Genomic DNA, 27,404 nt, shown 5'->3' on the forward strand with positions numbered 1-27,404 from the left:
TCGCGCCTCTCACAACAAGAGCTTCAATTCAACACACATCAAGAAGTTAGCTACACTAAAACAACAACAACATGCTGAACTCAATTTCAATCGCAATGACGATTGGTTCATCAATAACACAGACAAACACATACCACCTAACGTTCAATGGTTGCTCTCGTTGGGACCAAAATTCTCTCTCCCTACGACAAGAACAACTTTCCCATTGTTTAATGTAATAGCGGAAGGAGAAGAGTGTGTTCAAACATTAGAAAGTAAAGAGCAACAAGAGAACGCTAGAATAAAACTTGTTACGTTGATAGATGACCATCTACGAAGAGAAAAACTGGATAAAAGAGACAAATTCATATTAGACACAGTGGGGGAAGTGAGACAATTTCTAAAATTAAACAAAGACATATTAATCCTGAGTGCAGACAAAGGGGGTAAAACGGTAGCCATGAAAAAAGATGACTACGAATATAAAATGAAAACTATATTAGGTGATATGTGCACATACCGCAGGCTAAAACGAGATCCTACGTCAGGATTACAGACCAAGAATAATAAATTGGTAGAGAAATTATTCATAATGAATATTCTTTCGACGTGGTATCTCTATTTCCCAGTGTACCTATAAATCTAGCGATAAGGACGATTAAAGAAAAATGGGCTACAATACAAGAATTCACCAAAATACCAATGGATTTGTTTTTAGAAATAGTGACACTATGCATTAAGGACTCCAGATATTTCACATATGACGATAAGATATTTGAACAAACAAAAGGAATGCCTATGGGATCTCCTATATCTCACATAGTCGCAGATATCATAATGGAGGAATTATTAGACGACGCAATGAATAAACTCAAAAAAAGCCAAGATTTCTGACTAAATATGTTGATGACATATTTTGCATCATAGACAAAGACGGAATTGACAACACATTGACGACTCTTAACGCATTTAATCGACAACTTCAATTCACAATGGAATGTGAAAACGAAGGAAAATTGCCTTATCTTGACACAGTGGTTCAAAGACACAATAATCAACTAAGATTAAACTGGTACCAAAAGAACACAACATCGGGAAGACTAATCAACTTTCACTCCAATCATCCTCGACGTATTAAGATCAACACTGCTACAAATTTTATAAACAGGGTTTTAAACATAAGCGACGTAAAATTTCATAAGGCTAACGAGAAGAAAATACGACAGATTCTACAACAAAATGACTTCCCCAATAAGACAATTAGTGATCTTCTAAAGTACGTGAAAAATAAAAAAGATACAAATGATGACAAACAGGAAGCCACATCTATGGTTTTCAAAAAGATGACATATGTTCCAGGCTTCTCCGAAAGATTTGAAAAATCAAACATATACAACAAGGATAATTACAAAATGGCCCAAAAATGTAACAAAACGATATATGACCTTTTCAGCAAAACTAAGACTAAGATAAAAATGGAAGACAAATCAAATGTAGTGTATAAAATAAAATGCGATGGGGACGAAAACAATCCATGCCCGATGGCTTATGTTGGCACCACTAAAACCCAATTAAAAACAAGACTTTCTGCCCACAAATCCGACCAAAAGATGAAAGACAAGCCCTTAGAACAAAAAACGGCCCTTGCAGCACATTGCAAAACCACAGGACACATACCAAACTTCAAAAATGTTGAAATACTGACGATGGAAGAGAATACTAGGAGAAGATATATATTTGAAGATGCTACATATAATAAATACTCCCCCTGAGGAACGCATGAACTTCAAAGCCGACACAGACCACTGTGCACAGATTTACAGAAATCTAATACAAAATCGCAAACATAATTAAGATAAAAAAATCAGTTAGACATGAGCATTGTAAGGAGAAAGTCTATTACTTTGTAAAATGTAAATATAATTAATGTTATATTTTTGTTTCAAAACGTTGTTGAAGTTAATATTGTTAAATATTTAAATTATTACAATTTATAGATAATATCTCGCTGAAGATGATCACCGATGGTGTATCGAAATATCCGAGAATAGCAATATTTCAATAAAAAGTAATGAAAAACATTAACACCAGCATTTTTCATTAGTCCATGACCTCAAGCCAAACAAATAATCCCAAAATTGTAAAATTCCAAAGGTCAACTAACAAAACTAAACATAAAACACGGAAGGCACCCCGCAACCAACATGCAACTTTACAAAGGCATTAAACAAAAATATAACACAGAAGTTATAGAATTAATAAAACAATATTCAAAAAGTAACAGGCTTGCAGCATCCCTGACGTCATCAACAACTTTCCTCATAAAATGCAGACAATCAGGTATCGTACCCAATTTCATTTGTAATACAACAAAAAACGCGTACAACATCTTCAATAACAACAATTGTATCCCGCCATATATAAAAAGAGAGTTAGACAAACACATATACAACTTCCACATTAAGATACTAAAGCTTCTAATACAACACAAACATAAACTAATGAATACCAATACTTTGTTGATAAAAATAACAAGAGAGCGACTTAGTAATCTTATGGATGGAGAAGATCTATCACTATATATTGAGAGTGAAAACATCATTCGCGCCTCTCACAACAAGAGCTTCAATTCAACACACATCAAGAAGTTAGCTACACTAAAACAACAACAACATGCTGAACTCAATTTCAATCGCAATGACGATTGGTTCATCAATAACACAGACAAACACATACCACCTAACGTTCAATGGTTGCTCTCGTTGGGACCAAAATTCTCTCTCCCTACGACAAGAACAACTTTCCCATTGTTTAATGTAATAGCGGAAGGAGAAGAGTGTGTTCAAACATTAGAAAGTAAAGAGCAACAAGAGAACGCTAGAATAAAACTTGTTACGTTGATAGATGACCATCTACGAAGAGAAAAACTGGATAAAAGAGACAAATTCATATTAGACACAGTGGGGGAAGTGAGACAATTTCTAAAATTAAACAAAGACATATTAATCCTGAGTGCAGACAAAGGGGGAAAAACGGTAGCCATGAAAAAAGATGACTACGAATATAAAATGAAAACTATATTAGGTGATATGTGCACATACCGCAGGCTAAAACGAGATCCTACGTCAGGATTACAGACCAAGAATAATAAATTGGTAGAGAAATTATTCATAATGAATATTCTTTCGACGTGGTATCTCTATTTCCCAGTGTACCTATAAATCTAGCGATAAGGACGATTAAAGAAAAATGGGCTACAATACAAGAATTCACCAAAATACCAATGGATTTGTTTTTAGAAATAGTGACACTATGCATTAAGGACTCCAGATATTTCACATATGACGATAAGATATTTGAACAAACAAAAGGAATGCCTATGGGATCTCCTATATCTCACATAGTCGCAGATATCATAATGGAGGAATTATTAGACGACGCAATGAATAAACTCTCAAAAAAAGCCAAGATTTCTGACTAAATATGTTGATGACATATTTTGCATCATAGACAAAGACGAAATTGACAACACATTGACGACTCTTAACGCATTTAATCGACAACTTCAATTCACAATGGAATGTGAAAACGAAGGAAAATTGCCTTATCTTGACACAGTGGTTCAAAGACACAATAATCAACTAAGATTAAACTGGTACCAAAAGAACACAACATCGGGAAGACTAATCAACTTTCACTCCAATCATCCTCGACGTATTAAGATCAAAGATTTGAAAAATCAAACTTATACAACAAGGATAATTACAAAATGGCCCAAAAATGTAACAAAACGATATATGACATTTTCAGCAAAACTAAGACTAAGATAAAAATGGAAGACAAATCAAATGTAGTATATAAAATAAAATGCGATGGGGACGAAAACAATCCATGCCCGATGGCTTATGTTGGCACCACTAAAACCCAATTAAAAACAAGACTTTCTGCCCACAAATCCGACCAAAAGATGAAAGACAAGCCCTTAGAACAAAAAACGGCCCTTGCAGCACATTGCAAAACCACAGGACACATACCAAACTTCAAAAATGTTGAAATACTGACGATGGAAGAGAATACTAGGAGAAGATATACATTGGAGATGCTACATATAATAAATACTCCCCCTGAGGAACGCATGAACTTCAAAGCCGACACAGACCACTGTGCACAGATTTACAGAAATCTAATACAAAATCGCAAACATAATTAAGATAAAAAAATCAGTTAGACATGAGCATTGTAAGGAGAAAGTCTATTACTTTGTAAAATGTAAATATAATTAATTTTATATTTTTGTTTCAAAACGTTGTTGAAGTTAATATTGTTAAATATTTAAATTATTACAATTTATAGATAATATCTCGCTGAAGATGATCACCGATGGTGTATCGAAATATCCGAGAATAGCAATATTTCAATAAAAAGTAATGAAAAACATTAACACCAGCATTTTTCATTAGTCCATGACCTCAAGCCAAACAAATAATCCCAAAATTGTAAAATTCCAAAGGTCAACTAACAAAACTAAACATAAAACACGGAAGGCACCCCGCAACCAACATGCAACTTTACAAAGGCATTAAACAAAAATATAACACAGAAGTTATAGAATTAATAAAACAATATTCAAAAAGTAACAGGCTTGCAGCATCCCTGACATCATCAACTACTTTCCTCATAAAATGCAGACAATCAGGTATCGTACCCAATTTCATTTGTAATACAACAAAAAACGCGTACAACATCTTCAATAAAAACAATTGTATCCCGCCAAATATAAAAAGAGAGTTAGACAAACACATATACAACTTCCACATTAAGATACTAAAGCTTCTAATACAACACAAACATAAACTAATGAATACCAATACTTTGTTGATAAAAACAACAAGAGAGCGACTTAGTAATCTTATGGATGGAGAAGATCTATCACTATATATTGAGAGTGAAAACATCATTCGCGCCTCTCACAACAAGAGCTTCAATTCAACACACATCAAGAAGTTAGCTACACTAAAACAACAACAACATGCTGAACTCAATTTCAATCGCAATGACGATTGGTTCGTCAATAACACAGACAAACACATACCACCTAACGTTCAATGGTTGCTCTCGTTGGGACCAAAATTCTCTCTCCCTACGACAAGAACAACTTTCCCATTGTTTAATGTAATAGCGGAAGGAGAAGAGTGTGTTCAAACATTAGAAAGTAAAGAGCAACAAGAGAACGCTAGAATAAAACTTGTTACGTTGATAGATGACCATCTACGAAGAGAAAAACTGGATAAAAGAGACAAATTCATATTAGACACAGTGGGGGAAGTGAGACAATTTCTAAAATTAAACAAAGACATATTAATCCTGAGTGCAGACAAAGGGGGAAAAAAGGTAGCCATGAAAAAAGATGACTACGAATATAAAATGAAAACTATATTAGGTGATATGTGCACATACCGCAGGCTAAAACGAGATCCTACGTCAGGATTACAGACCAAGAATAATAAATTGGTAGAGAAATTATTCGTAATGAATATTCTTTCGACGTGGTATCTCTATTTCCCAGTGTACCTATAAATCTAGCGATAAGGACGATTAAAGAAAAATGGGCTACAATACAAGAATTCACCAAAATACCAATGGATTTGTTTTTAGAAATAGTGACACTATGCATTAAGGACTCCAGATATTTCACATATGACGATAAGATATTTGAACAAACAAAAGGAATGCCTATGGGATCTCCTATATCTCCCATAGTCGCAGATATCATAATGGAGGAATTATTAGACGACGCAATGAATAAACTCTCAAAAAAAGCCAAGATTTCTGACTAAATATGTTGATGACATATTTTGCATCATAGACAAAGACGAAATTGACAACACATTGACGACTCTTAACGCATTTAATCGACAACTTCAATTCACAATGGAATGTGAAAACGAAGGAAAATTGCCTTATCTTGACACAGTGGTTCAAAGACACAATAATCAACTAAGATTAAACTGGTACCAAAAGAACACAACATCGGGAAGACTAATCAACTTTCACTCCAATCATCCTCGACGTATTAAGATCAAAGATTTGAAAAATCAAACATATACAACAAGGATAATTACAAAATGGCCCAAAAATGTAACAAAACGATATATGACCTTTTCAGCAAAACTAAGACTAAGATAAAAATGGAAGACAAATCAAATGTAGTATATAAAATAAAATGCGATGGGGACGAAAACAATCCATGCCCGATTGCTTATGTTGGCACCACTAAAACCCAATTAAAAACAAGACTTTCTGCCCACAAATCCGACCAAAAGATGAAAGACAAGCCCTTAGAACAAAAAACGGCCCTTGCAGCACATTGCAAAACCACAGGACACATACCAAACTTCAAAAATGTTGAAATACTGACGATGGAAGAGAATACTAGGAGAAGATATACATTGGAGATGCTACATATAATAAATACTCCCCCTGAGGAACGCATGAACTTCAAAGCCGACACAGACCACTGCGCACAGATTTACAGAAATCTAATACAAAATCGCAAACATAATTAAGATAAAAAAAATCAGTTAGACATGAGCATTGTAAGGAGAAAGTCTATTACTTTGTAAAATCTAAATATAATTAATGTTATATTTTTGTTTCAAAACGTTGTTGAAGTTAATATTGTTAAATATTAAAATTACCACTAAAACCCAATTAAAAACAAGACTTTCTGCCCACAAATCCGACCAAAAGATGAAAGACAAGCCCTTAGAACAAAAAACGGCCCTTGCAGCACATTGCAAAACCACAGGACACATACCAAACTTCAAAAATGTTGAAATACTGACGATGGAAGAGAATACTAGGAGAAGATATACATTGGAGATGCTACATATAATAAATACTCCCCCTGAGGAACGCATGAACTTCAAAGCCGACACAGACCACTGTGCACAGATTTACAGAAATCTAATACAAAATCGCAAATATAATTAAGATAAAAAAATCAGTTAGACATGAGCATTGTAAGGAGAAAGTCTATTACTTTGTAAAATGTAAATATAATTAATGTTATATTTTTGTTTCAAAACGTTGTTGAAGTTAATATTGTTAAATATTTAAATTATTACAATTTATAGATAATATCTCGCTGATGATGATCACCGATGGTGTATCGAAATATCCGAGAATAGCAATATTTCAATAAAAAGTAATGAAAAACATTAACACCAGCATTTTTCATTAGTCCATGACCTCAAGCCAAACAAATAATCCCAAAATTGTAAAATTCCAAAGGTCAACTAACAAAACTAAACATAAAACACGGAAGGCACCCCGCAACCAACATGCAACTTTACAAAGGCATTAAACAAAAATATAACACAGAAGTTATAGAATTAATAAAACAATATTCAAAAAGTAACAGGCTTGCAGCATCCCTGACGTCATCAACAACTTTCCTCATAAAATGCAGACAATCAGGTATCGTACCCAATTTCATTTGTAATACAACAAAAAACGCGTACAACATCTTCAATAACAACAATTGTATCCCGCCAAATATAAAAAGAGAGTTAGACAAACACATATACAACTTCCACATTAAGATACTAAAGCTTCTAATACAACACAAACATAAACTAATGAATACCAATACTTTGTTGATAAAAATAACAAGAGAGCGACTTAGTAATCTTATGGATGGAGAAGATCTATCACTATATATTGAGAGTGAAAACATCATTCGCGCCTCTCACAACAAGAGCTTCAATTCAACACACATCAAGAAGTTAGCTACACTAAAACAACAACAACATGCTGAACTCAATTTCAATCGCAATGACGATTGGTTCGTCAATAACACAGACAAACACATACCACCTAACGTTCAATGGTTGCTCTCGTTGGGACCAAAATTCTCTCTCCCTACGACAAGAACAACTTTCCCATTGTTTAATGTAATAGCGGAAGGAGAAGAGTGTGTTCAAACATTAGAAAGTAAAGAGCAACAAGAGAACGCTAGAATAAAACTTGTTACGTTGATAGATGACCATCTACGAAGAGAAAAACTGGATAAAAGAGACAAATTCATATTAGACACAGTGGGGGAAGTGAGACAATTTCTAAAATTAAACAAAGACATATTAATCCTGAGTGCAGACAAAGGGGGAAAAACGGTAGCCATGAAAAAAGATGACTACGAATATAAAATGAAAACTATATTAGGTGATATGTGCACATACCGCAGGCTAAAACGAGATCCTACGTCAGGATTACAGACCAAGAATAATAAATTGGTAGAGAAATTATTCATAATGAATATTCTTTCGACGTGGTATCTCTATTTCCAAGTGTACCTATAAATCTAGCGATAAGGACGATTAAAGAAAAATGGGCTACAATACAAGAATTCACCAAAATACCAATGGATTTGTTTTTAGAAATAGTGACACTATGCATTAAGGACTCCAGATATTTCACATATGACGATAAGATATTTGAACAAACAAAAGGAATGCCTATGGGATCTCCTATATCTCACATAGTCGCAGATATCATAATGGAGGAATTATTAGACGACGCAATGAATAAACTCTCAAAAAAAGCCAAGATTTCTGACTAAATATGTTGATGACATATTTTGCATCATAGACAAAGACGAAATTGACAACACATTGACGACTCTTAACGCATTTAATCGACAACTTCAATTCACAATGGAATGTGAAAACGAAGGAAAATTGCCTTATCTTGACACAGTGGTTCAAAGACACAATAATCAACTAAGATTAAACTGGTACCAAAAGAACACAACATCGGGAAGACTAATCAACTTTCACTCCAATCATCCTCGACGTATTAAGATCAAAGATTTGAAAAATCAAACATATACAACAAGGATAATTACAAAATGGCCCAAAAATGTAACAAAACGATATATGACATTTTCAGCAAAACTAAGACTAAGATAAAAATGGAAGACAAATCAAATGTAGTATATAAAATAAAATGCGATGGGGACGAAAACAATCCATGCCCGATGGCTTATGTTGGCACCACTAAAACCCAATTAAAAACAAGACTTTCTGCCCACAAATCCGACCAAAAGATGAAAGACAAGCCCTTAGAACAAAAAACGGCCCTTGCAGCACATTGCAAAACCACAGGACACATACCAAACTTCAAAAATGTTGAAATACTGACGATGGAAGAGAATACTAGGAGAAGATATACATTGGAGATTCTACATATAATAAATACTCCCCCTGAGGAACGTATGAACTTCAAAGCCGACACAGACCACTGTGCACAGATTTACAGAAATCTAATACAAAATCGCAAACATAATTAAGATAAAAAAATCAGTTAGACATGAGCATTGTAAGGAGAAAGTCTATTACTTTGTAAAATGTAAATATAATTAATGTTATATTTTTGTTTCAAAACGTTGTTGAAGTTAATATTGTTAAATATTTAAATTATTACAATTTATAGATAATATCTCGCTGAAGATGATCACCGATGGTGTATCGAAATATCCGAGAATAGCAATATTTCAATAAAAAGTAGTGAAAAACATTAACACCAGCATTTTTCATTAGTCCATGACCTCAAGCCAAACAAATAATCCCAAAATTGTAAAATTCCAAAGGTCAACTAACAAAACTAAACATAAAACACGGAAGGCACCCCGCAACCAACATGCAACTTTACAAAAGCATTAAACAAAAATATAACACAGAAGTTATAGAATTAATAAAACAATATTCAAAAAGTAACAGGCTTGCAGCATCCCTGACGTCATCAACAACTTTCCTCATAAAATGCAGACAATCAGGTATCGTACCCAATTTCATTTGTAATACAACAAAAAACGCGTACAACATCTTCAATAACAACAATTGTATCCCGCCAAATATAAAAAGAGAGTTAGACAAACACATATACAACTTCCACATTAAGATACTAAAGCTTCTAATACAACACAAACATAAACTAATGAATACCAATACTTTGTTGATAAAAACAACAAGAGAGCGACTTAGTAATCTTATGGATGGAGAAGATCTATCACTATATATTGAGAGTGAAAACATCATTCGCGCCTCTCACAACAAGAGCTTCAATTCAACACACATCAAGAAGTTAGCTACACTAAAACAACATCAACATGCTGAACTCAATTTCAATCGCAATGACGATTGGTTCGTCAATAACACAGACAAACACATACCACCTAACGTTCAATGGTTGCTCTCGTTGGGACCAAAATTCTCTCTCCCTACGACAAGAACAACTTTCCCATTGTTTAATGTAATAGCGGAAGGAGAAGAGTGTGTTCAAACATTAGAAAGTAAAGAGCAACAAGAGAACGCTAGAATAAAACTTGTTACGTTGATAGATGACCATCTACGAAGAGAAAAACTGGATAAAAGAGACAAATTCATATTAGACACAGTGGGGGAAGTGAGACAATTTCTAAAATTAAACAAAGACATATTAATCCTGAGTGCAGACAAAGGGGGAAAAAAGGTAGCCATGAAAAAAGATGACTACGAATATAAAATGAAAACTATATTAGGTGATATGTGCACATACCGCAGGCTAAAACGAGATCCTACGTCAGGATTACAGACCAAGAATAATAAATTGGTAGAGAAATTATTCATAATGAATATTCTTTCGACGTGGTATCTCTATTTCCCAGTGTACCTATAAATCTAGCGATAAGGACGATTAAAGAAAAATGGGCTACAATACAAGAATTCACCAAAATACCAATGGATTTGTTTTTAGAAATAGTGACACTATGCATTAAGGACTCCAGATATTTCACATATGACGATAAGATATTTGAACAAACAAAAGGAATGCCTATGGGATCTCCTATATCTCCCATAGTCGCAGATATCATAATGGAGGAATTATTAGACGACGCAATGAATAAACTCTCAAAAAAAGCCAAGATTTCTGACTAAATATGTTGATGACATATTTTGCATCATAGACAAAGACGAAATTGACAACACATGGACGACTCTTAACGCATTTAATCGACAACTTCAATTCACAATGGAATGTGAAAACGAAGGAAAATTGCCTTATCTTGACACAGTGGTTCAAAGACACAATAATCAACTAAGATTAAACTGGTACCAAAAGAACACAACATCGGGAAGACTAATCAACTTTCACTCCAATCATCCTCGACGTATTAAGATCAAAGATTTGAAAAATCAAACATATACAACAAGGATAATTACAAAATGGCCCAAAAATGTAACAAAACGATATATGACCTTTTCAGCAAAACTAAGACTAAGATAAAAATGGAAGACAAATCAAATGTAGTATATAAAATAAAATGCGATGGGGACGAAAACAATCCATGCCCGATTGCTTATGTTGGCACCACTAAAACCCAATTAAAAACAAGACTTTCTGCCCACAAATCCGACCAAAAGATGAAAGACAAGCCCTTAGAACAAAAAACGGCCCTTGCAGCACATTGCAAAACCACAGGACACATACCAAACTTCAAAAATGTTGAAATACTGACGATGGAAGAGAATACTAGGAGAAGATATACATTGGAGATGCTACATATAATAAATACTCCCCCTGAGGAACGCATGAACTTCAAAGCCGACACAGACCACTGTGCACAGATTTACAGAAATCTAATACAAAATCGCAAACATAATTAAGATAAAAAAATCAGTTAGACATGAGCATTGTAAGGAGAAAGTCTATTACTTTGTAAAATGTAAATATAATTAATGTTATATTTTTGTTTCAAAACGTTGTTGAAGTTAATATTGTTAAATATTAAAATTACCACTAAAACCCAATTAAAAACAAGACTTTCTGCCCACAAATCCGACCAAAAGATGAAAGACAAGCCCTTAGAACAAAAAACGGCCCTTGCAGCACATTGCAAAACCACAGGACACATACCAAACTTCAAAAATGTTGAAATACTGACGATGGAAGAGAATACTAGGAGAAGATATACATTGGAGATGCTACATATAATAAATACTCCCCCTGAGGAACGCATGAACTTCAAAGCCGACACAGACCACTGTGCACAGATTTACAGAAATCTAATACAAAATCGCAAATATAATTAAGATAAAAAAATCAGTTAGACATGAGCATTGTAAGGAGAAAGTCTATTACTTTGTAAAATGTAAATATAATTAATTTTATATTTTTGTTTCAAAACGTTGTTGAAGTTAATATTGTTAAATATTTAAATTATTACAATTTATAGATAATATCTCGCTGAAGATGATCACCGATGGTGTATCGAAATATCCGAGAATAGCAATATTTCAATAAAAAGTAATGAAAAACATTAACACCAGCATTTTTCATTAGTCCATGACCTCAAGCCAAACAAATAATCCCAAAATTGTAAAATTCCAAAGGTCAACTAACAAAACTAAACATAAAACACGGAAGGCACCCCGCAACCAACATGCAACTTTACAAAGGCATTAAACAAAAATATAACACAGAAGTTATAGAATTAATAAAACAATATTCAAAAAGTAACAGTCTTGCAGCATCCCTGACGTCATCAACAACTTTCCTCATAAAATGCAGACAATCAGGTATCGTACCCAATTTCATTTGTAATACAACAAAAAACGCGTACAACATCTTCAATAACAACAATTGTATCCCGCCAAATATAAAAAGAGAGTTAGACAAACACATATACAACTTCCACATTAAGATACTAAAGCTTCTAATACAACACAAACATAAACTAATGAATACCAATACTTTGTTGATAAAAACAACAAGAGAGCGACTTAGTAATCTTATGGATGGAGAAGATCTATCACTATATATTGAGAGTGAAAACATCATTCGCGCCTCTCACAACAAGAGCTTCAATTCAACACACATCAAGAAGTTAGCTACACTAAAACAACAACAACATGCTGAACTCAATTTCAATCGCAATGACGATTGGTTCGTCAATAACACAGACAAACACATACCACCTAACGTTCAATGGTTGCTCTCGTTGGGACCAAAATTCTCTCTCCCTACGACAAGAACAACTTTCCCATTGTTTAATGTAATAGCGGAAGGAGAAGAGTGCGTTCAAACATTAGAAAGTAAAGAGCAACAAGAGAACGCTAGAATAAAACTTGTTACGTTGATAGATGACCATCTACGAAGAGAAAAACTGGATAAAAGAGACAAATTCATATTAGACACAGTGGGGGAAGTGAGACAATTTCTAAAATTAAACAAAGACATATTAATCCTGAGTGCAGACAAAGGGGGAAAAAAGGTAGCCATGAAAAAAGATGACTACGAATATAAAATGAAAACTATATTAGGTGATATGTGCACATACCGCAGGCTAAAACGAGATCCTACGTCAGGATTACAGACCAAGAATAATAAATTGGTAGAGAAATTATTCATAATGAATATTCTTTCGACGTGGTATCTCTATTTCCCAGTGTACCTATAAATCTAGCGATAAGGACGATTAAAGAAAAATGGGCTACAATACAAGAATTCACCAAAATACCAATGGATTTGTTTTTAGAAATAGTGACACTATGCATTAAGGACTCCAGATATTTCACATATGACGATAAGATATTTGAACAAACAAAAGGAATGCCTATGGGATCTCCAATATCTCCCATAGTCGCAGATATCATAATGGAGGAATTATTAGACGACGCAATGAATAAACTCTCAAAAAAAGCCAAGATTTCTGACTAAATATGTTGATGACATATTTTGCATCATAGACAAAGACGAAATTGACAACACATTGACGACTCTTAACGCATTTAATCGACAACTTCAATTCACAATGGAATGTGAAAACGAAGGAAAATTGCCTTATCTTGACACAGTGGTTCAAAGACACAATAATCAACTAAGATTAAACTGGTACCAAAAGAACACAACATCGGGAAGACTAATCAACTTTCACTCCAATCATCCTCGACGTATTAAGATCAAAGATTTGAAAAATCAAACATATACAACAAGGATAATTACAAAATGGCCTAAAAATGTAACAAAACGATATATGACCTTTTCAGCAAAACTAAGACTAAGATAAAAATGGAAGACAAATCAAATGTAGTAAAGGGTGATTCTTTTGAGGTTAGGATTTTCATGCATTAGTATTTGACAGATCACGTGGGATTTCAGACATGGTGTCAAAGAGAAAGATGCTCAGTATGCTTTGACATTTCATCATGAATAGACTTACTAACGAGCAACGCTTGCAAATCATTGAATTTTATTACCAAAATCAGTGTTCGGTTCGAAATGTGTTTCGCGCTTTACGTCCGATTTATGGTCTACATAATCGACCAAGTGAGCAAACAATTAATGCGATTGTGACCAAGTTTCGCACTCAGTTTACTTTATTGGACATTAAACCAACCACACGAATGCGTACAGTGCGTACAGAAGAGAATATTGCGTCTGTTTCTGAGAGTGTTGCTGAAGACCGTGAAATGTCGATTCCACGCTGGTGGAATCATTGGACCGTATTTTTTCAAAGATGCTGTTGGACGCAACGTTACGGTGAATGGCGATCGCTATCGTTCGATGCTAACAAACTTTTTGTTGCCAAAAATGGAAGAACTGAACTTGGTTGACATGTGGTTTCAACAAGATGGCGCTACATGCCACACAGCTCGCGATTCTATGGCCATTTTGAGGGAAAACTTCGGAGAACAATTCATCTCAAGAAATGGACCGGTAAGTTGGCCACCAAGATCATGCGATTTGACGCCTTTAGACTATTTTTTGTGGGGCTACGTCAAGTCTAAAGTCTACAGAAATAAGCCAGCAACTATTCCAGCTTTGGAAGACAACATTTCCGAAGAAATTCGGGCTATTCCGGCCGAAATGCTCGAAAAAGTTGCCCAAAATTGGACTTTCCGAATGGACCACCTAAGACGCAGCCGCGGTCAACATTTAAATGAAATTATCTTCAAAAAGTAAATGTCATGGACCAATCTAACGTTTCAAATAAAGAACCGATGAGATTTTGCAAATTTTATGCGTTTTTTTTAAAAAAAAGTTATCAAGCTCTTAACAAATCACCCTTTATATAAAATAAAATGCGATGGGGACGAAAACAATCCATGCCCGATTGCTTATGTTGGCACCACTAAAACCCAATTAAAAACAAGACTTTTGTAAGGATTTTTTTACGCTATTCAGAAGTTATCGGTTGTAGTCACCAGGGCCCAACGTTAATAGAATTGCACCAGATTAAAAATTTGTCAGTCTATTGCAATACGAAAATCGTCAAATTCAATTGCGAATTTAATTGCTTAACGCCTTCCATTAGACAGTTAGTTCAATTAAATTTTAAATTTTTAAATTGAAAATTTTTATCAGACAAATTGGAACAGAAAATGTACTTAGTCGGATTTTAAATTTAATTGAATCCACTGCTGCCTTATTTCGTTAAAAGCGTTGTTTAGTAACTAATCGCAAAGTAGCATCACTTTAATCGATTGGGGTCATACAGCTGTGATCGATAATGTAACACCAAGAGAGGAGACAAGTTTCAACTATCGTTCTCAGACGTGTACTTCCTTTCTGAAAAAAATTGTTTGCCAAAACCTATCAGAGGGCACGTTGTGGTAAAGAAAGTGTGATCAAAGAAATCTTGAAATATTTAATTAATCTTGACCAAGAATTGGATAATTGTGAAAGGAAATTTGTTCCTTGTACTACTCAAGGAGATTTTATCACTTATTGCGTAGTGTATTGAAACGCAGTAATTTTCTTCTAAACTGACTAAAAGGTCCGCTTAACATCCAAATTCGACGTGAATCATTTACTCGTAAGTTTTGATTGGATTTGAGTAAATATCCAAGCTTCCCACGATTAATTATTGGATATTACCTTATAGGAATTGCTGTTCAAAAACATTCCAATTGTCTTTGAGACAACTACCAGACGTGCAGGAAAATATTTAAGAGTACCCCCTCGTGGCGTGGGCAAGAGGGAGAAGGAGGGAAGCGTGGACCTTTCCGAAGGCTCGCTACAATTGCACCACACATTACTCCGCAAGTTCTAGTTGTGTAAACTGACGTCAGTCTGCTCTATCCTGACTCCGCAGCCTATTTTTTTTTTCTTGGCGTCGAGAATCCAGCCCGGGGCTAAGATCACCCCTCCAATACCTTACCGTGGTTCACACATCCGAGAGACCCATTTAGAAATTTACGGCCAATTCGAGCGAGTAGGAAAAAGAAAAAAAAAAAAAAAGAACGAAAGGAAAAGCGACCTTCCGAAGATGATCTCTGGATATAATTTTTCAGTTTAATTTAGTGAAAGGACCCCTGTCCTTAATTTCCTTGGAATACTTTTACGAACTAATCTTAGATTCTACAAAACCATCGGTATTTGCCTTACTCTCCACCTTATAAAAATTAAAAATTATTCAAATTATATTTACGTCTATATAGAGAAGGGAATGTGAGTAAAACCAATTTGCACAAACAACCTCATTTCTCATTACTACAGCTTACGAGAATTATCACCAACCGACAATCGAAGAGGCCTCATCGTGTTGTTGCAGAATGACATTATTCTTGGTGAGTTAATTGTTTTTACATATTTTTTCTCGTTGTTTTTACATATTTAAATATTACTCCTTTCCCTCTTTCATTCATTACAAATCATGAATGAAAAGCACACATTTTAATACATATCTATAATTTGTTTACTCTTTCACTCCTGAAGAGAAAGAGTGTGTCACTATATAGTTTTAGTTAGATAGTTTAAAAGCAATTGGAATAGGCCATAGAAATGAATGAATTGTGTTGCAGCATTTGTAAATAAACAGAATGTTGATGGACAACATACGAGAGAAGAAATAATTCCTTATACTTTTGTCTTTGTTTTGATTATTGAATTTTATTTTTGTCATACATCTTATCGATCTCTTATCTGTCTCTGTTTTGATAATGGAATTTGTAAGGGACAATTCATTCTTGTCTACGTTCTATGCCATTTTTTTTCTGTCTCTATTTTGATCATTAAATTTTAATATCGTGTTCATTTTACGTCTATATTCTAAAAAATTTTCGAGTCTCTATTTTGATTATTGATCTTTATTTCGCATTCCGATTTGTATTATTGAACTATTTTTTTTCTTTTCCTATTCTTAAACACCCTACTATCAAATTTGAATAATAGTCGGCATTTGCATATTTTGGCTGAATGTTTTGTAGTTATAAGTTATATACCATTGTAATAATATGGAATTTATATGAAGTTAATTGAATTTATATGAGTAAAATGGAGTGTTAAAACTAACAATAAGTTTTCTTACGAGATGGTGTAAATGGGTTAGGTAAAAGTAAGTACGGGATTCTAGTAATACCTGGCGCTACTAGAATCAATGGTAGGGAGGGTAAAGAAGCGCCGTCTTTGATATCATCGCGAAGACTAAAAATATCCCAATCCTCTGGTTAGCTATTCAGACTATTTTTGTTTTTTTTTTTTTAATGATTGAGAAATAATCGAGATTATGAATTCTTCGTTTTCTCGATTTTTTTTTCTCTTTTTGAAGGGAACATTCACCTTATGATCCATCCAGGCTTCAAATTTCATGGCATCGTTTTTTCGGGAGTCTATAATTTATTTGTGTGGTGGGGACCTATGTGTGGCTAGAAGATTTAATTGGACCCGAACCCCCCTTCTGGCTGTTTGCTAGTGGCTGAAGAGACTCCCATTCGTCCTCATTAGATTCTTCTTCAAGGAAATTTTAATAAGTCAGAAATATCCACACATATTTCGGTTGCTTGATCTAAAAGGGCTTACTTCCTAGAAAGGTTGACCAATCCCAAGTCCGGTACATTACACTTTCTGCCCACAAATCCGACCAAAAGATGAAAGACAAGCCCTTAGAACAAAACACGGCCCTTGCAGCACATTGCAAAACCACAGGACACATACCAAACTTCAAAAATGTTGAAATACTGACGATGGAAGAGAATACTAGGAGAAGATATACATTGGAGATGCTACATATAATAAATACTCCCCCTGAGGAACGCATGAACTTCAAAGCCGACACAGACCACTGTGCACAGATTTACAGAAATCTAATATAAAATCGCAAACATAATTAAGATAAAAAAAATCAGTTAGACATGAGCATTGTAAGGAGAAAGTCTATTACTTTGTAAAATGTAAATATAATTAATGTTATATTTTTGTTTCAAAACGTTGTTGAAGTTAATATTGTTAAATATTAAAATTATTACAATTTATAGATAATATCTCGCTGAAGATGATCACCGATGGTGTATCGAAATATCCGAGAATAGCAATATTACAATAAAAAGTAATGAAAAACATTAACACCAGCATTTTTCATTAGTCCATGACCTCAAGCCAAACAAATAATCCCAAAATTGTGATGTTGTTTTACTTTTATTTTCTTATTCACCCTTATTCCTGGAGTCGCCGTCGCTTTTCATCTGTCGCCACTAATTGGTATTCCGTTCGTCGATATATTCTGCTATCGACGAAAATCGGTATTCCTGGTGTCGATTTTTGTCGCCAAAATCGTCGCTTTTTGTCGCCGTTAAATTTACCAGCCTCAAGTGATTAATTTTTGAAGTTTTTTTAATTTTTGAAGTTTTGAGACAAATTGTAGCAAATGGTAGAAAAGCTCTCCTTTTATTAAAAAAATCTATATTGTCCAATTACTTATATTACAATATGAAAACTTTTTCGTTTCGACCAGGTATAAAACCTGGGTTTATTGGCACTATAACAGAACGCCTTAACACACTCAGCCACAAACGTCATTAAACGCAGCCTTGCTAGAAAATGAACAAATGTAGGGAAAATATAACTAAAAATAGAACTGTCCCTGTTATAGATTCAAAAGGGCCAGAAAGGTTTTAATTATCCCTATGATCGAGACTTAAACCTGTTAGGGGATAGGTTCACTGTGTTCTAAACACAAATGCATGAAGTGGCAACCAACCGGCTAAATACAACCAGTCCCATGACCAGTATAAAAATCCAACTGCTTGGAAATAGGGGTCAATTGCCACCAAAAACTGAAGGGTATTTAAGTTTATTTAAGATGCATGAGTCTTTTTATTTTATTCAATTAGTATTTATCGATCAAAAAATGGTTCAAAAAAACCTACCAAAACCGGTTCGAAGCTAGTATACCCCCATCATATGGTGGAGGGTATACATACATACACATCTGGTCAAAACAAAACTTGGTTTTAATTGTAAAAATGAAGATTATGGCTGCAGTGTCAATGATATATTACATGTATATATAATTTTTTTTAGGGTCAAGCAACCGACATCCAAATTCAAGCGGAAGAAATTATGAAATTGAAAAAACAGCTTACAAATGTTTACGTAAAACATACCAACCAGAGCTATGACATATTATATGAGAAAATGGAGCGCGACAATTTCATGTCCCCAGAAGAAGCAAAGCAGATTGGAATTGTTGACCAGATATTGGTGCATCCACCCGAAATGATAGTTAGTGCCACATATAAAGGAATGTGATCTTTGAAAGATGTGTTTGAAATTGTACTAAATATACAAATTATGTAGAGTATAATTAGTTTGAAATATTATACATTTGATGCTGGTAGCATGTGGAACTAGGGTATATTTTTGTGAATATTTCGTGAATTTATATCGTATACAGTTCACATATTTTGTATATGTAACGAATTATTTTCAGGAAACATAACTTATTGGAAAAAATTACTACATCTAAAATTTATCAGTCAGTCTGTACATAACTGCCATATAACAAAAAACGATTTGCTTCATATTTCGGCCACATTCGTGAAAATCGCTCGGCCTTATCTGGCATGGATGCCAATTGTAGGAGAGATACAAAGCTTGTGTCAAATCAGTAAGTATATTAAAGTAACAGTATCGAAAAATTGGATTCCTCCACAACAAGGAACATATATTGTAGTGTACATATGCCAGACGATTGCATATGCATCATATACAAGACGTCTAGACATTGGCGTAGCTAGGGGGGTGCTGGGGGGGCTATGCCCCCCCAGAATAGTTCTTGCCCCCCCCCCAGAATAATCAAAGCTACAGTTGTTTTATATTTTAATTCAAGCTTTGCGATGTGTTTAATCCAATTAAGATTGTGGCAGAGAGAGTATGTTAAGCATATTTTTTAGTATTGATATTTACATTACAACTAAAAACACGTAATAAAAACACTAAAAGGAAACTTGAGACGCACATTTTCAAAAATAGTCAATTTATAACTACGTTGATTAAAATCATAAATCGTCACATGCCCAATTTACCATCTAAAATCGTCAAAATCACGAAAAATCCACAGAGTTGGTACCGCTGCTCTCGACAGTTGCTTCGTTGTATTCTGTTCTCAGAGAATTTTTAAAAACTAATCGAAGATAGACGTTTTATAATATTCAATTTATTTTTTGCCTTTTCTTTAATTTTTTATTCTTAGTATTTTTTATACACGATGAATATGTTAAGTTTATGTTGTGCTTTATGAATTCTAGTCCTGTTTTAAAACACACATTTTAAATAAAATTTAAAATTCATATGTTTGTTGTCTTGAATTAAAAATAAATTACAAACAATATTTTTCAAACACATACTTAAAGCAATGCTTTTATTTTTTGTTATATTAAATAATGGTAAGTTGCTATTTGATTATTTATAGCGGTGTCGTGGAACCGGCTCCCACACACAATAAAATATTTTTTGTCTTCAACCATGAAATTAATTGATCTAATTAATTATACCCTTCACCACTACTGTGGTACAGGGTATAATAAGTTTGTGCATTTGTATATAACGCCAAGAAATAGTGGTTATAGACCCATCTTTTAGTATACCGATCGGGTAAGAATTAAAATCTGAGTCGATTTAGCGATGTCCGTCTGTCTGTCTGTCTGTCCGTCCGTCTGTATATGTAATTTTGTGCACAAAGTACAGCTCGCAATTTAAGTCCGATCGTCCTCAAATTTGGCATAGGGCCGTTTCTTGAGACAGAGACAATTGCTATTGGTTTTGGAAAAAATCGGTTCAGATTTAGATATAGCTGCCATATATAATTATCTACGATGTGGTCATAGTTAGCTTGTTTATCAACCGATTTTCTTGAAATACCGTACATCCAAATATTTAATGAATCTCGCAAATCTTCCAAAATATCACCCAAATCGGTTCAGATTTAGATATAGCTACCATATATATCTTTCGTCCGATTTAGACTCATATGACCACAGAGCCCAAAGTTTACTACCGATCTTCATGAAATTTTGCACAGAGGGTAGAATTGGCATTCTACCAATGCTTGGTACACTTGATTAAAATCGGTTCAAATTTAGATATAGCTCCCATATATATCTTTCGTCCGATTTGAACTTATATGGCCACAAAAGCCAGAGATTTGCCGTGATTTGCTTCAAATTTTGCACAAGGGGTACGTTTAATAGTATCGTTAAGTGTGTCAAATTTTGTTAAAATCGGTTCAGATTTAGATATAGCTCCCATATATATCTCCCGTCCGATTTGCGCTCATATGACCAGGGGGGCCAAAGTTATACTCCCATTTACCTGAAATTTCGCATAGATAGCAGAATTATTATTATAACTATACATGTCAAATTTAGTCAAAATCGGTTCAGATTGTATATAGCTCCCATATATACGTACACCAGAGTTGGGGAAATATGGTCGACTGTTTCATATTTTAGACCCATTTTCAATGGGATTTTCCTCCAATTGACTGGATAGTTTCCATAGAGAATACAAATATCGCCAAAATTCTCACAGTTTACACAAAATTCTGTGATGATTTCCCCATATCTTAGCCATATCCTACACACTGCAATGCAAAAATTTCCATAGAACGGATGAGTTTTAAATAAGGGTCCAAGTCGCCCGACACATATCTTGGCGAGATCTAACCAATATCCTTGTAAAATCGCCATTGCTTAGTAGCAAAAATTGTAAATATTACTCTAATTGTCCTATATCTCGAATACATATGTATCGCCTGAAAAATCATAAATCTCTTTTGTACAATTGCATTAAAATTTCTCTCGCTTCATATTTCTCATATTTTTTACTAACATTGTGTATCATCCCAGGGCGTTAGCCGATTTAAATTTTAATTCTAGAGTTTTTCCAGAAGTACAAAAAATTGTTTCCATTAAAAGTATTTGTATCTGAAAATGCAAACCTTTATATAGCTCCCACCAAATATTAAGTAGTTAAGATGGTAACACAAATGTGTGTCTGCATAGTGGTGAAGGGTATAATATAGTCGGCTCCGCCCGACTTTAGACTTTACTTACTTGTTTTTAATTGAAATGTATTCAATCAAAAAAAATGATAGTATCAATCATTAAAGCCAATTAAAAAATTAATTGATACAACTAATTTTTGTGATTGAGTTTTTTTGTTTTTGATTGATTTTGCTGCCTTTAACACCGCAATAAAATTGAGGACCCGTGTAAAAATTGAGAGATCTAATCATGTCTAATAATATCAAATTATATATAATTATATCTGCTCAGATATGGTTGTAGATATAAATAGATCTACGGAGATATGTTATGTATAGTGCTATATATGATTAGATCTGATTCAAGATCTCATTATATATGTTGTTATATCTATTTATATCAGTCATATCTGGTAAGATCTAATTATATATCTTCATATATGACATCATATCTAATTATATATACTATATATAGCTCCATATCTAATTATATATATCGCGTTAAATCATGAACCAGCTGTGTAACACGGATAAAAAAATATTTGAATATGTTTGTGTGTAAAAATAATGTGTTGTTACGAGAATACTAACGTGATATACTTGGTTACAAGCACGTATGTTTCGCACATCAAACAAGTGGTGAACATAACCAAACAATCTTTATATGTTGTGACAGTTTCAAGAAACCCTTTTAAATATCATTTTGAAGTGTCTTCATAAAATGCTTAACTTTCAGACACAACTGTCTTTTTGTTTTCAAAAATGTAACCCCATAACTATCACCATTAGCAACGCCTGTTGTTATTAAATTTGAAAAAAAAAAAAATATATCAAATATTTGATAATGCGAGTTTCATATTTTTATTTCATATAAAAATCTCATTTTTCGAGGAAGATAAAGGAGTATGAGAAGGTAAGTTTATTGTTTTGTTCATATTTTTATATATTGAATATTTTCCCTGTTTTAGGAGGATGAATTTGTGGTAGTCCAGGAAAAGATTAAAAGAAGACAGCGGAGCAATGTAAAGATTTGTGACCAGGCCATATCCGAAGTTGCGATAGAAGGAAGTATTATCCAATTTCAAAAAGAATACAAATTTGGAGATGATTTGGGTTGTGAACCGGATACATTCCCGTGCAATTATTCATAGTATGGTATTTGGAGCTTCGCACAAACCATTCAATACAGCGCTGGTTTAAATTATTGGGTACGAGAAGCAAATTTTGGTAAGTATATGTATTATTTGCAAATATATCTTTAAATATGTTAGACTGATAATTCTTCTGTATATTTTATATTTTTCAGAGTTTTCATACCGAGTAGTCAAATAAAGGAATTGCGAGACTCATTTAAAGAAATGTTTGCAGAGAGCAATGTACTAACGCCTTGGGAAATTTAAATGCCAGAACCCTTGGTGGCTATGTATATATATTTTGTTTTTGCTGTTGTTGTTTTTTTTTTAATTCGTAGACATTTATACCTAGACTTACATATAAAGTACATATGTTTGATCCAACTTATAATATTAAATACTCTTTTCATTATAAAACCATTAAATAAATCTTTTTTATTAATTACTGTAATTTCACTAATTTTGGAAATTTGTAGATAAAATTATATATAATTAGATATTTAACATCTAATTATATCAAATTATATATAATTAGATGTGGGCCAAATTTGAGATCTGGTCAGATCTAATTCCTTTAGAATTAGATCTGATCAGATATTACCATTTTTCGGATCTGTCCAGATCTGCCTACATATACTATCATATCTAATCAGATATGGCAGAAGATCTAATAATATCTGGCCCGATCCACCAATTTTTACACGGGGATGTATAGTTTTATCAATAGGGGTAATTTATCGCTTCGGAAATTTCGACAAAATTTTGAAGGAAGGCTATGCCCCCCCCCAGAGAAAATTTCTAGCTCCGCCAATGCGTCTAGAGCTGTAACTCAAATCACGCACATTCGCTACGTGCAACCTGGTGAATATGCTGAAAAGGCATACTCCACAGGTGTGTGCACCCAACTGTCATAGACGAATTAAAATAGAGATATACTTTGAAAATTCACCATGGTTTTGCTTATTTGCAGTGCGCAGTCATTACACTCAATTGCGCACTCAAGTGACTCAATTACTTTTTGGAAAACGAGAATTACCGTACAAATCAGTCAATTTGCATTACAAAAAAGGTGTGGATGTATAGAATTTTATATGCTTTTACAATATTTGGTGTTTCATCAAGAAAACAAAGGAAAGAAAACAAATTAAAGCCAAATTAAAAAAATCACTCAATTGCAGACGAAAAAGAGCCCTCTACGGCGTGCAGACAAACTACAGCGCTGTGAATTCACTTGAGATGTCTATACCTTCCTTGGTCTATGCCAACTGTAATTGGAGTGCTCCAAAGTTTAAAATAATAAAAACCACAGTCGATTGCTAGAGTTAGCGGACAACAAACATATTTGGTTTTATCAATTAGCATCATCGCATAATCTTAATCATGACGAAATTCCAAGATTTGGTGTCATCGGCCTTCGTGTGTCTGTGACGTAATTTTTCAACAAGAAAATATTTTAGCGTTGTCAACTGTAATTGGAGTGCTCCAAAGTTTAAAATAATAAAAACCACAGTCGATTGCTAGAGTTAGCGGACAACAAACATATTTGGTTTTATCAATTAGCATCATCGCATAATCTTAATCATGACGAAATTCCAAGATTTGGTGTCATCGGCCTTCGTGTGTCTGTGAGGTAATTTTTCAACAAGAAAATATTTTAGCGTTGTTTCTTGTTCGCGTGAAACTCGAGAAAAGAGGCAGGAATTGTGAGCCGACAGGGGTTTTATGCACCGAAATTCACTGTCATATACCGCTCTATTTCGCCAAAAAATCAACCAATATTGGCACAGTCAATTGAAGACATTAAACGTGAACATTGAAGAACACTCCTGACTTTAATAAATGTTGAGGCAGCCTGTTACTTGTTTTGTTTTTTATTTTCATCTATGAGTAATCCTTACTAGACTAACAATAATATATACAATAAATACATATGGTATCTTAATGCCCAGTTTCTCATCCTCCGATTTATACTCAACGGGAAGATAGACCGGTCAGTAAATTTTTTGTATGGGATCAGCTGTTTTATCGCCACGATAATTAATATGAACACATTGAAAAACTGGCCCTTATTTGTGAATATTGTGAAATTCATCGAACATGTTCTGCTTAATGATTTATACACATGCATCATGTTTGAAGGCGGCAAGCAAAGCTACCCTTCAGTTCGTGGGACTGGTCCCAAATCGGTCGTTTCACTTATAACCGCTACAGGTCTTTAATCGGTTAGGTGACCAGTGAAGTTAACATGGAGTTGTCATAGAAAGCGTCAATTGGACCCCACATATATACCTACAAACCAATCTTTTGACTGGTTGTTTTCAACCCATCCATTAACCAGTTCAAATAGACATGTTAGAAAGAAAGCTCTTTTTCTGAATGAAGAAATCTAAAAAACAATTTTGTCCACCAAATTTACTTTTTATTTTTAGCAATGTTGTTTTACTTTTATTTTCTTATTCACCCTTATTCCTGGAGTCGCCGTCGCTTTTCATCTGTCGCCACTAATTGGTATTCCGTTCGTCGATATATTCTGCTATCGACGAAAATCGGTATTCCTGGTGTCGATTTTTGTCGCCAAAATCGTCGCTTTTTGTCGCCGTTAAATTTACCAGCCTCAAGTGATTAATTTTTGAAGTTTTTTTTAACCTTTATTAATCGAACAATTGAAAAATAAATTTAAAAAAATGAAAATTGGTAAGAAGTAAAGTGACTAATCTTCAAAAATTAAAAAAATGAACTAGAGATCAGCTATTAGATGAGCTAGACTGACTCCAACGATTTAAAACCAATTGGAACAAATGGTTTGTAGTTCAATGCCTTTGGCCTTTAGAGACAAATTGTAGCAAATGGTAGAAAAGCTGTCCTTTTATTAAAAAAATCTATATTGTTCAATTACATATATTACAATATGAAAACTTTTTCGTTTCGACCAGGTATAAAACCTGGGTTTATTGGCACTATAACAGAACGCCTTAACACACTCAGCCACAAACGTCATTAAACGCAGCCTTGCTAGAAAATGGACAAATGTAGGGAAATATAACTAAAAATAGAACTGTCCCTGTTATAGATTCAAAAGGGTCAGAAAGGTTTTAATTATCCCTATGATAGAGACTTAAACCTGTTAGGGGATAGGTTCACTGTGTTCTAAAAACAAATGCATGAAGTGGCAACCAACCGGCTAAATACAACCAGTCCCATGACCAGTATAAAAATCCAACTGCTTGGAAATAGGGGTCAATTGCCACCAAAAACTGAAGGGTATTTAAGTTTATTTAAGATGCATGAGTCTTTTTATTTTATTCAATTAGTATTTATCGATCAAAAAATGGTTCAAAAAACCCTACCAAAAAACGGTTCGAAGCTAGTATACCCCCATCATATGGTGGAGGGTATACATACATACACATCTGGTCAAAACAAAACTTGGTTTTAATTGTAAAAATGAAGATTATGGCTGCAGTGTCAATGATATATTACATGTATATATAATTTTTTTTTAGGATCAAGCAACCGACATCCAAATTCAAGCGGAAGAAATTATGAAATTGAAAAAACAGCTTACAAATATTTACGTAAAACATTTGAGAGCTATGACATATTATATGAGAAAACGGAGCGCGACAATTTCATGTCCCCAGAAGAAGCAAAGCAGATTGGAATTGTTGACCAGATATTGGTGCATCCAACCGAAATGATAGTTAGTGCCACATATAAAGGAATGTGATCTTTGAAAGATGTGTTTGAAATTGTACTAAATATACAAATTATGTAGAGTATAATTAGTTTGAAATATTATACATTTGATGCTGGTAGCATGTGGAACTAGGGTATAGTTTTGTGAATATTTCGTGAATTTATATCGTATACAGTTCACATATTTTGTATATGTAACGAATTATTTTCACGAAACATAACTTATTGGAAAAAATTACTACATCTAAAATTTATCAGTCAGTCTGTACATAACTGCCATATAACAAAAAACG

General features: G+C 33.8%; 1 protein-coding gene and 2 long non-coding RNA genes across 4 annotated transcripts in view; all 3 read left to right on the forward strand.

Annotated features, from left to right (window-relative positions):
- The window catches only part of LOC142226014 (uncharacterized), a 32,158-nt gene extending 11,508 nt beyond the window's left edge, over window positions 1-20,650 (forward strand). The window contains exons 2-3 of one of the 2 annotated variants that reach the window (XR_012719569.1): window positions 19,321-19,651; window positions 19,730-20,650. The gene's annotated coding sequence lies outside the window, so the exon portion shown is untranslated. Of the gene's footprint in view, window positions 1-19,320 lie in introns of both variants that reach the window. The other variant, XR_012719568.1, reaches the window with a different exon arrangement.
- Window positions 20,651-22,869: 2,219 nt separating this feature from the next.
- On the forward strand, window positions 22,870-23,736 carry LOC142223726 (uncharacterized). Its single transcript, XR_012718875.1, has 3 exons — window positions 22,870-23,195; window positions 23,251-23,509; window positions 23,589-23,736. It is a non-coding gene; the product is annotated as an uncharacterized LOC142223726 (long non-coding RNA).
- A 512-nt stretch (window positions 23,737-24,248) lies between these two features.
- LOC142223727 (uncharacterized) lies at window positions 24,249-27,197 on the forward strand. Its single transcript, XR_012718876.1, has 2 exons — window positions 24,249-25,045; window positions 26,919-27,197. It is a non-coding gene; the product is annotated as an uncharacterized LOC142223727 (long non-coding RNA).
- Window positions 27,198-27,404: the final 207 nt, after the last annotated feature.

This window comes from Haematobia irritans, chromosome 2 (genome assembly GCF_050003625.1).
Source record: "Haematobia irritans isolate KBUSLIRL chromosome 2, ASM5000362v1, whole genome shotgun sequence".
NCBI classification, from domain to species: domain Eukaryota; kingdom Metazoa; phylum Arthropoda; class Insecta; order Diptera; family Muscidae; genus Haematobia; species Haematobia irritans.